Source organism: Coenobita brevimanus, chromosome 100 (assembly GCF_032717465.1).
Source record: "Coenobita brevimanus isolate Jiangsu-jjx chromosome 100, ASM3271746v2, whole genome shotgun sequence".
In the NCBI taxonomy this organism is placed as follows: domain Eukaryota; kingdom Metazoa; phylum Arthropoda; class Malacostraca; order Decapoda; family Coenobitidae; genus Coenobita; species Coenobita brevimanus.
Genome location: NC_137053.1, coordinates 11,743,907 through 11,756,430, shown reverse-complemented (window position 1 = coordinate 11,756,430; position 12,524 = coordinate 11,743,907). Strand labels below are relative to the sequence as shown.

Here is a 12,524-nt window from a genome sequence, read left to right as displayed (position 1 = left end):
AGCTTGACACCCTACCTCTCCTTCTTTCTCCCTCGTGTTTTCCTCCTCCTCCTCTTCCTCCTTCTCCCTGCCTGTGTTATCTCCTCCAGACTCCCCTCTGTCTTGCTTCTTCCCGGTGCCTTTTTATAGGAGTTTTCATGGCAGTCTTTGCAGCACCTCTGCCTAGTTATTTTCCAGGGCCATCTTTACAAACTACTCCCTCCTCCCTTTCATCTCCAATTTTTCAGCTCTAATGTTGTTTTCTCTCTCCTCTAATTTTTGTCTTTGCTCTGTCTTCATAATTCTTTGTAATTATATTTCTTATTGTCCACTAACTCACGTCCCTTAGCTTCGGTATCATTTCGCCTTCTCTCAACACTTCTCTTTTTGTGCCCTTCCCATTTTTTTTTTAGATTTTTTTTTTCTATATTATATTACGGATCTATTTGATATGCCAGATTATAATTTTTAGGTCTCTTCTCAAATGTATCTTATACCTACCCTTCAATTTATTCCTTCCTATGATTTCTTTTCCTTCTCTTTTACGTATGGTGCCTTTTCTTCAGTAATGACTACGCACTGTTCATTATTCCTGTCGATTTCGCATTTCCCTAATCCGTACAGGCTTTTCATTTCAATTAAGTCGCTTTATAGACTGGCCAGCAGTTTTATAAATTCTACTTTTCTTACAATACTTACACTCCCATTTATTTATCTAAAATCATTCTTTTAGCTCATACTGTCTGATCTTTTTTTTTCTTTATTAGATGTCGTGCTCTTTATAAATTTTCCAGTTAGACTGTTCACCTCGTCGGTTCTTAGTTTCTTACACTGTTCTATTTGGTATTATTTTCTTTCTCCCTTTTCTCTTCACCGATCGTGTCTCAGATTTATTTCTTTATTCCGTCCCATTTTTCCATGTCAGGTATATTTTGTATTATTCTTTCCGTCAAATAATTTTTTATTATAACTGGACTTAATTCAAGGCTACATCCATCTGTCATGTACGTCATAAACTGATAATATTTCCGTCCTTCATCTGCATGCAGTATTACTTACTCGGATGCCTCTTTTTGCAGTATTTACCTCTCCTTTTCTGTCGGTTTTTATGGATGAATTATTATCGTCTGTCTTTCTTTAAGCCTTTCCATTTTCCATCCCAAGATCTGTGTGTCATATAACTCTGGGCTGGTGTTTCAACCTTTCTTTTCTCTCTCTCTCTCTCTCTCTCTCTCTCTCTCTCTCTCTCTCTCTCTCTCGCTCTTTCTCTATACAGTATATATGCATGAGAGGTCAGACCTACTAAGTGTGACATATGACGTGTTTAGGTGTAACTGTGCTTTCGAAGCTAACCCCAAGCCCCCCTTAAGAGTTTATGATGGCACCTTCCTAACCATTCCTATGCTGCGTGTGTTCTAAGAGTTTATAAGAGACTTCGGGGTGAGAGACGAAAGTGAGTAAATGTGTCGTTTGTTTTGCACGTTAGAGAGTAGGTTAATTTTAGAATTTAAAAAAAAGACATTTGACATGTAACGTGACAGTTTAAATGACTGGTGATAATGAGACTAGAATGATGAGTGCTAAGGCAGTGCATGTAGAGGAAGTGGCAGCAGAAGTGTTAGGCAAGGTTAGGGTTGAGACCATGCTAGATGATAGGGATGGCTTCCGCATAGTCAGCGAAGGGTGCAAGGCTAAGTTAAGCAACATTGACAGGAGTGGTCTTGTATCTCTTAGGAATTGGTTTCGGTGTTCTAGAAGATGAAATGCAGGATGAACCAAACCTCATACTTGTTAGAGATTTGTTGATTAGGAATCGGGAGTTTTATGCTAAAAGTTGTTGGAGGAATCATTTTTGCTTTTTCGGAGGTAATATTTAGGATGTGACTTTGAGAGTTGATGACATAGTCAGCAAAATCTCAGACAACTCAGTATTTATTACTATGGTAGCTACTGATAATGTACATCCAGGCAAGTAAGAAGAGATCCGTAATAAGTATAGTGACCTAATTAGGAAGTTTAAGGACAGCCGCAGGAGTTGGGTATCTGTAGTCTGTCGCCATAATATGACGTTGGTTCTGTCATCCACAGTACAAAGTTAAAAGTCAATAGCAAGCTAGAAGCTATGTGTAGAAAGGAGGCTGTGATGTATGCTGATGATTTGGACAATCTTAGTCATGGCACGTGCATATGTGGAAGAGGCAGCCTTCCTCACAACAGGGTACGAAAAGTTAGGTTAGGTAGGGTTCTAGATGGCAGTGTTAGGCATACTGTACTTTATACAGTACGAGAGGGATGGAAAGGGAAACAGTTAATGACCTCACTGTTAACAGTCCTAACCCTGACAGCAATGGAGGCAGTGTAGGTGAGATCAGATCACCAGGTGAGTCAGGTAAACCTAAACACACCTCAGGTACAGGTAGATAATCAGGGGATTTGTGGAAAGGGAGGGAGAGAGATTTCAGTGGCTACCAGGAGTGTTGCAATCGTGACTGAGGATTAAAATTATTAAGCAAAGCTATTTATAGCTTTTCTCAACGCCCAAATAGAGCCAGGTGTAATATGACCATAATGTACTGTTAATGAATTCAAGAAATATTATTTCAAAGCAAGATGAATTCATTAGTTATGCAACTACTGAAAATCCTGACAATGTTACGATTACAGAATAATGGTTAAACTCTTTTGACATGCACCTTATTAGAGAAGTCCTGTACAGCTGCAAAACTATAAAGTATGTGAAAAATAGCTGCTGCACAAAATCAGCTAGTTCCAAAATATATTACAAATCACATGAATACAATGCAGATCATTAAACAGGATGTTGAAATAAATGAGCTATTCTATGTCTGAATTTTCATTGAGAGTAATAAACCCTTCCTCTTCGGTGTAGTATTCAGATCACTCAAGTAAAATGAGGAAAATGATAAAGTAATATACGACAAAATAAAATCATTCATAACAAACAAGGACGGCGTTGTTTTAGGGGACTTCAGTTATCCGAATACTGACTAGAAAAACTCGTATGGAGACAAAGAATGGAACAGGTTGTTAATACTGACTGAGGATACATCTTAGGCAATTAACACAATGATGCGTCGTGGTGATATACTTGCCCTTGCCCTAGCAAGAGACAGTGATATCTTGACAGCGATCATAATAATTGGACTTGAAGTTATTATAATTTATATGGCCGGTGTAAATTGCCATTTATTTCTTAATTATAAAACGCTAAGTACGACCGGTATAAATGGCAATTTATTCTGAAATTTAAAATGCTAACTTCGATAATATTTCATCATTCATTCATTGCCAGACGCCACGTATCCCAAACGGGGTGGCCAAGGGCTTAGAGTTAATTGTTTTACGGGGAGGGGCACTAATCCTCCACCAACCCCACTTAACACGTAGGGAGAACGTTATGCCAACAGCATTTGGTGTTCCCAGGCGGTCACCCATCCAAGTACTAACGAGACCCAACGTTGCTTAACTTCGCTGATCGGACGGGAAGCGGTGTACTCAACGTGGTATGGCCGTTGGCTTCGATAATATGAAAAAGGAAATTTACGACACCAACTGGATTAACTTACTTCGGTGAGTAGCGTCAAAGAAATTAGGCAAATATTCACAAATCAGCTAATGCCTATCGAATGAAAATAAACACCGATAATTATCCGAAAAATAAAATCACATTAAGCCATCCTGGATGTCCAAGAATACTGAAGACATCATTGGTCACGGGAAAAAAAAAAAAAAAAAAAAAAATAGGGTGATATCTAGTTTTCTTCTCCCAAGAGATATGTTTTTGGCTTGCTCCCAGCTCTCCTGGACCTTGTTTAAGATTATAACTCGTAAATTTACAACGTAGGCAGCAAAAGGACTGTTTGCCAATTCACATTTTTCAAGCACTTTAGAGTAAGTTTCCTTTGCAAGACTGAGTGCTTGATAGTTTCTCACAATCTTACCATTTTGTTCTCTTACCAGTAGCCCATATCTCAGAACATCACGCCGAGTTGGGAGTTCAGAGGGCAACAACTCTGCCAGTTCCAGTCAAGTTGTACATAAGCATGAACGTCCCCAGTCTGGTTAACGATTTAGAAGCCATTGTAGGTCAATTCCCACTGGTTAGGATGGCAACACTGACGGACAAGTAATCTTTGACACATTGATGAAGATAGTTCAACCTGTGAAAAATGCAAAAACAGCAGTGAATATAAGAAAAGCATTCGGGAGCCGAATGCTAATCGCCCGCCAGAATGTGCTGTTGGCCAAGTCCAAGATTTAGGCCATACCTTGATACTCTGAAGTTCATGGTGATAGCTCAAGCCGTTCATGAGGTAATATGGTGCTAAAGGCGGGCGATAAAAACTAGTCGATCTTTGGCAGCCATTATGGTGACCTTGACCTGGATCGCGAGTGCTCATTTTCAAACTCGCCCAAGATTTTGGTCATATCGTGATATCTTGAAGGTTTCATGTTGATAGCTCAAGTCGTTCATATGAAATAAATTGGTGCTACAGGCGGGTAATAAAAGCTAGTTGACCTTTAGCAACCATTTTGGTGACTTGACCTTGACCCCGAGCACCCATATGTGAACTCGGTCAAAATTTTGGGCATATGTTGATACCCAGAAGGTTTATTGTTGATAGTTCAAACCGTTCATGAAATATAATGGGAACACACACACACACACACACACACACACACACACACACACAGAGGCAGGCAAAAACGTTATTGCTCTGGCTCCTAAAGGCAGGCAAAAATTATATGCATATACAGTAATGTACAAAACAATGTACAGTATATTTAATAGATAATACATATGATAACAGCAAGTATTTGGCAATCATTTTTCTTGATTTTCAGACAATTTTACGCACATATTTTCATAAGTATTTCATAAGGTAAGTTCAAAATTATTGGAAATTCCACAAAAAAAGTCAACAAAGTCACTATTTTTATGTAGCTTTTCACCAATCAGAACTAAATTATACTAAATTAACACCGATTTCTTTAGAATTCCCAAGTCTTGCTGTAACTTTTTAGCACCCCTCATACCTGGAATGTGAAAGTTGAAAAATTCTACCCATGCTACTGCCATGGAATTTCAGCAAGATAATTTCTAAACCCATCCCAGCCTGCCCCTCACAGTGCCATCTGGTTGCCCTGACTGGTTCGGAATGGGAAGGTTCAGGGAATCTGACTAAAGAGACTTTCATGAGACTGTGGTTGGAGGATCCAAATAATGACAACACCTCTATCCACCATTGATACGGATTATTTGTCAGGAATAGGTCCATGTGATAGGCACTGTGGTCAGGATTCTCTGGTATTCTGGCTGGTTGTTTTAGCAGATGCATAAAATTAAACGATTCGGTAAACAGCTCGCATGCAAGACCAGTATCTTCAGTCCAGACCGAATGCAATAGCCATTCAACATGATGAACGTTAAAGTCACCTAAAACGGTAATTTCCGTGGTAATGGTGAGGTTAAGGTTGGTCAACTGTGTAGATATGGAGTCAAATATGCTGGGTTATGAAGAAGCATGGGGGAACGATAAACTATAGAGATGTATTTGGTTATATATACTGTAGGTAATTTAATTTGTTTAATAAATAATCAAAGGTAGTAGAAGTGAGTTCAAGACAATGTCAACTGCATATTCAAAATTTATATGACAAGTGCCACCCTTGTTATGTAAGTTTATGAGGAGATGATAACCAGGAAAACTAAACAGGGATAAGCCAGTAGAGGGAGAGATTAGAGTTTCTGTGAGGAACAGGGGTAGAGAGAATGCAGACTAGAGGAAGAAGTGAACAGAATTTAGATTGGAACTATGACAATGGATGTTAGTAAAATATAAGGTCAAACCCGCACGTTTCTGAAGAGAAGTACCTAATCAACGGAAGGTGGCTAAGACATCATACATAATTTCAGAAAGTGATAAAACAATGTGCCACACATTACAGCCAAGTAAACCTAACATCTGTACATTAAATTTTTTTTGGGGGGAGAGGGAGGGATATTTGATAAAATTACCTTGTTCATTGATAAGCACAATGTATAAAAGATAATCAACACGGGTTTCGTAATAACAGATCTTGCCTTATAAATTTCCTTGACTTTTTAAGAAACAAATAATGATAACTGGGGCGAAAAAATACTGTCGGATGTCGTACACCTCGATTGCCAAAAAGGGTTTACAAGGTACCCCATCTAAAAGTACCAGAAAAACTAAAAGTACACGGCCTCTCTAACAAAGTACGTTCAGTGATTGGTGATTGGTTATGGAATCGCAAGCACCGTGACTAATGGAAGGTGATTCATCAGACTGGCTACTAACAACAAGCAGAGTTACTCAAGGGTCAGTTCTAGGATTACTTCTACTGACCATTAATATCAATGATCTAGAAAGTGCGAGCGTCTCGAAAGTAGCGAAATTTGCAAATGACACGAATATTCGACTAGAATAATTATGAAAGCATATTGTGAATCCTAACATGACAGCCTGGATAAGGTAATAATCTGGAAGGGATAATAGCAATTAATTTTAATGCTTGTCGGCAATCCGCCGTCCACCAATTCTCTCAGTGCTTAGCATGAACTGTAGAAGTCTTCGGAATAGCAGCCGCAGCCACATGTAATATGGAATTAGTTAAAGTTTCGACTTTTATATCTATGGTCTCCCCAGACATATCTAAATCAGCGATCCTCGAGGTGGATCCCGAATCTGTTTTCTTATAGTTAAATTTTGGAGGTGGAGGGTCTGAAATAATTAAGGAAGACAGATGGGTAAAAGATCATTTCCCAAGGAGTTATCATAAGGGTCCCATGAGAAATTTTGATGTATGCCTGGAGATGTCAGAGATAAGTCAGTGACCGAAAAGTTACCAGTACGATCATCTACACGAGTTGCTCTACCATCGTTCAGAAGACAGAGGCTGGACTAGTACTAGGTCAGCTAATTGCTCCCCACGACCATCGATCCTCAACCTGCCCCTTAGATAGTAATATGCTTTGAATTTGCTCAAAACGAACTTATTCCCATGAAGATGATCAAAAAGTAAATTTAAAGCAGCATTATCAATGGGGTCATGTGTTGGAGAGTAGAGAGAGAAAATAGACAGATACTAAATTTTACTCCAACACACGACAGCCTCCAGAGTAGAATTTAGAACCAATTCAGTTTGTGGGTGTGATTTGTGTGTACAATATGATAGCCCCTTGACTATCTTATTTTCTATACGGGTAGTAGTGTTTGAACTGTGGAGGACAACGTTGATCCACCAAGAGAGGCTCCTGTAAACAAATAATGTCCGGCCAGAGTATAGACAGCAAGATTGTTATATTTTGTAATTTATTCCGGAGTCCTATAATTCCATTGTAACACAGGAATGCGACGGTTTAAATATTCGACATCCAGGCTAGTGGATTAATGTGATTATGTCCTCGTGTAATTTTTTGTATACTGTATTTTTTTGTTGACTGACATCAATTGATTCGCGAATATTTCCCACATTTCTTCGACATTATCTACTTGTAATTTATTCCAGTTAGTGTTGCAAAATTCGTTTCTCATGTTCTCGAAGATAGCATGTCTGAAGCTAGGAAATAAGAGACGACTTATAGTGATAGACAGTCTGTGTTATTGTCAAGTATGATGAAACTATGATCACTGCAACTAAAATTTTAATTAACATCATACAAAATAATTAGATAACTGTCTGTCGCACGTCAGTGTATTCACTGTATGACTTAAAAGGGCATCGTCTGCCAGTTCAAGCAAAGTGTTTGTTTCTTTTTCTGCACATGAATTTTTGCCTGCAGCGCAGCCGACATTCGACAAGTGGTACACTTTTTTTTTTTTGTCTCCTTCAAGGAAAGTTCGAATATCTGTCCTTGGGGAGCTCTGAGTGATTTTCCTATGAAATAAACAGTTGTACAGCTTCAAAATTTGAATTGCTTTAACATATGAGCTGTTTCGTCAGCTGAAGCATCAGCTGAACGTGAGACGATTTTCTTTTTTTCTTTTTTTATCTTCAAGGAAAGTTCGAATATCTGTTTTAGGAGAACTCTGAACGCTTTTCTTATGAAATACAAGGTTGCTCAGCTTGAAAATTTGAGTTAACATGTCAGCTGTTGCGTCAGCTGAAGCATCAGCTGACCATTTGACAATTTTCATTTTCGGCTATAAGGAGGTATTTTAACATTATTATTATCATTTTTTTTACACAAAGTTGCTCGGCTTTAAAATTTGAGTTGATCTGGTATATCAGCTGTTGCATCAGCTGATGCATAGTTTCGCCACAGGTCTATGAATATAGTCTCTTCTTTTCTGGTCAATGTTCAAATCACTGAAATTCACTAAAATAACGCCGCCCTTCTTGTTTATGACTGATTATATTTCACCATTCCTAAATTTATCGCTTTCCGCATCTGAATATGGTGGTCTGCATACGACCCCCAAAGGGATAGGTTTATAAATGTATGTGCTAATTTCTACATGTAGGGAATCACGTGCTTAGCATCCAAATTATATATCTGTGTCGCATTTAATAATATTAATGACTGTGGCGATATTTTTCTACTAGGTTCCTTGTCACGAGGATTAAACCATGATATTGTGATCATTATTATGTCACGGTTCTCGGCAGTTACATAAATAGTTCCTTTATCTAGCTTTGAAACAATATATCTCCCATTCATATACATGATATTTGTAGAATCCCAGGATCAAGGAGTGCTGTGAGACATATTAAAATTACTCCTGTTAAATCACTGAAATCCTGATTAGATACTGCAACTCTTATCACTGATGTGATGTCCTCTCCCTCCTCAGAAATCCACTAATTATCTACATGTACCTGAGGTGTGGTAATGTCTACCTGACACTTTCTGAGATGCGACCTCATCTTACTTACCGTACCACCATTAGGCCCAGTGATTAGATTGTTAACAGGTAAACAGTGAATATATTAATTGTTCCTCTTTTCCCCTCTCTATCATTATCTAAAGCCTGCCCAACACTGTAATTTAGAACTCTACCCACACTAGCTCATTCTACCTTACTAAAGTGAGGGCTGCCTCTAACATGAAAGCACCTCTCATGACTAAAATTATTGTCGCAAAATCACTAAACATCACCCCCCCCCCCTTCCAACACAGACCCCCCAACCTAATGCTGACTCCTATAATTCTGTTGATGATTACAGAGACAACGACAAATCTCGTTAACAAACCATAGATAATTAACTTCCTACAGCTTTCCATGAACTCCCTAATAAGGTCCTTAGACTTCCTATGCATCTCCTCTGGCATGCCTGAAACTACATCGTTCGTAGCTTCCTCTGAGGTCTTGCTCAGAAAGTCATCAACCTTCTAGGTCACATCCTTTATCCTACACCCAGGGAAGCAAGAACGTTCCTTCTATAACCCTAAGCACAACCTCCTACTCCCTATGAAGAATCAACGAATTATCGGTAAGTGTGAGGCTTAGGTAATCCTGCACTTTACCTTCAAGAACAAGAAACATTCCTAATGGTTACACCCACCTCACTGTTACTTTAGTCTTGTACTCTTCCTTGGCTGCCTGGAAGCCACCACTATAATCTAGTCTGGTTTCAACCTTAACCACTTTAGTTTCTAGGTTTTCTGACTTGCCTATCACTTGTGTTTCCACATCTTCCACATACACTGTCTTAGCACTCGTCACCTTTCCCACCTTTCTTAACTGTCACTTGACACATAAATGACCTCATTATTTTTCACAGTTTCCTAACTAACCCATTCGTTAACTCGCAAAGCAAACAACACGTGTACTCACCTTGGCCTTTTTGCCTTGATGTCTCAGACGAACTATTCCGTAGACGGGGAGCTGGATAATCGTAGGACAGGTGCCATCTTAAGAGAGGATACGGAAGAGCTGTGGAAGTACGTCTTAAACCCTCAATGGCTGCCGGAATTAAACAACGCCCTCCAGCGCCAGTTCTGGTGGCGTCAATTACTGTGAACAATTATGGGAAGTGAAAGAAGGTCACCGATATGACTTCATGACCCAACTTTACCATTCCAATGATTCAGGAGCTCATTTCATCTCGGATGTTATCGCCCATGTGTGTACATGCTTACATGTTAATGGCACATTCGCAGTAATTTTATGACTTCTTCCCCGAATCATAGTGAATCACACGATGGGTTTTGGAGGATAAAAATCATGCTATCAGGTGAGCGATTCTCATCACATCTGTAAGAAAAAGAAATCGATGCTGGAAATTTGAAAAACAAAAAAAGTCCCAGTGCGGGACTGAGCTGGTGAGACGTCAGGCTGCAGGGGCAGAGGAGAAAGAAGGAGGAGTAGAGAGGATGACAGACGAAAGAATGGTGAAAGATTTGAAAGAAGAATGTAGAGAATAAAATGTATATTAAAGTCATTCATTCATTCATCACACAGTCCTGTTTTACCACATGAGAAGCGTAATTAGTCCAGACATTGAAGATGAGTGACCAGCCTCACTCATCCCTGAGCAGCATTACGTGAGCAATATACCCCAACCATCTCCTGGATATAAACCTGTCCAGGCTCAATCTGATTGGAGCGCCTTAAATACCACTAAACCTCAGGCACCATAATCTAGTTTAATTATATAGTTACCATCCGCGTAGTAATTGGTTTCCTGGTGTACAAGAAACCATTTGGCTTATCACTCAGTGTAGAGTCACCAGTAGACAAAAGGAAGAAGAAAAACTGGAGGGAAGGAAGACAGAAGAGGAAGGAAGGAAAGAAGGAAAGAAGAGATGAAAGGGCAATCATCCGAGCACTACATGGAGTGAGTAGATGGTGAGGGCCTCCGCCTACCACTTGTAGATTAAGGATTAAATAGACTAATAAAAACAGAGAGAAGGAAACAGAGAAGAAAGTAAGAATCATCGAAGAGAAAAATGATATGAAAAGAGAAGATAAATAGGAAAGTTGAGAAAAAGACAAAGAAGAAAAGAGAGTAGTAAAGAAGTAGGGAAGACAAGGAGGATGAGGGAAGATATAGGAGGAACGTAAACGAATTAAACCGAGCCTCAAGGGAGGACTGATGAGATAAGGAAGGAATGCTCCGAACGACCCCACCTCTATCTACATCACCGCTCCCCTCACTGCCTCACTCTATCATCCCTGTACCACTCGGCCCTCTCAGCCTCACCCTTCTCCCAGGCATATCCCTCCACTTATCTATATTGCTCAGCCATGTATAATAGGGAGGACAATGACGAGAGAGAGAGAGAGAGAGAGAGAGAGAGAGAGAGACAGACAGACAGACAGACAGACAGACAGAGACAGACAGACAGACACACAGACAGACAGAAAGAGAGAGAGAGAGAGAGAGAGAGAGAGAGAGAGAGAGAGAGAGAGAGAGAGAAAGAGAGAGAGAGAGAGAGAGAGAGAGAGAGAGAGAGAGAGAGAGAGAGAGAGAGAGAGAGAGAGAGAGAGAGAGAGAGAGAGGGACAGAGAGACAGACAGACAGACAGATAGACGGAAAGAGAGAGAGAGAGAGAGAGAGAGAGAGAGAGAGAGACAGAGACAGACAGACAGACAGTCAGAGAGAGAGAGAGAGAGAGAGAGAGAGAGAGAGAGAGAGACAGACAGACAGAGACAGACAGACAGACAGACAGACAGACTGACAGATAGACAGAGAGAGAGAAACAGACAGACAGGCAGACAGACAAACAGACAGACAGAGAAAGAGAGAGAGAGAGAGAGAGAGAGAGAGAGACAGACAGACAGACAGACAGACAGAATAATAATAATAATAATAATAATAATAATGATAATAAAAATAATAATAATAACTGTAATAATAACATTAACTTCAACTTGAAGTGATTGCTCGCGTACAATCAAGTATACATGATTTACACATGGAGTTCACGAGTTACATGATTTACGCACGTCGTTTACATGTGAAGTACAGTACATTGTTCTATAAGTGATATCTGTTTAATAGCCTGTAATAGTTTAATGGAAATACATACTGATAATACTGTAGTGCCTGGTGGTTATGTAGGGGCCAAAGATTTATATGTTGGTTAGTAGATATTTCTTTAGCTTGTATCTGATTACGGTGAGGCTGTTGGTTTCTTTGATATGTGACGGCAGCTGATTCCATATTGGTGGCCCAGCTGTACTTAGTGATCTGGCTCCCGTGCCTGTCTTTGTTCTCTGAATATTTAGATTACTTTGGTGTCTTGTTGTGCTATGGGTTATATATTGTTCAAAGTCGATAGAGGTAGCAAATGTTCAAGATACATGTTGTGCAGTTTTTTTTTTAAAGATAGTGGTTGCTATGCTTAAGTTATCGTATTATTGGTGAATACCCATTGCCATTCTTTGAGAATGGGGGTGACATGGTTATATTTCCTGGCTCTGCTGTCTGCTACTTTAGCGGCAAAATCCAGTAGTTTTTGAACACCGTCCAGTTGTGTTTTATCTGTTGTGCCCCATAAAATATTACAATAATTTAGACGACTTAGTACTAGTGCGTTCACTATTACTAGG

At 39.5% G+C, this 12,524-nt stretch overlaps 1 non-coding gene across 1 annotated transcript; it reads right to left on the bottom strand.

Annotated features, from left to right (window-relative positions):
• Nucleotides 1–3,398: 3,398 nt before the first annotated feature.
• Nucleotides 3,399–3,517, bottom strand: LOC145414806 (5S ribosomal RNA). The gene has a single exon (XR_013899959.1). It is a non-coding gene; the product is annotated as a 5S ribosomal RNA (ribosomal RNA).
• Nucleotides 3,518–12,524: the final 9,007 nt, after the last annotated feature.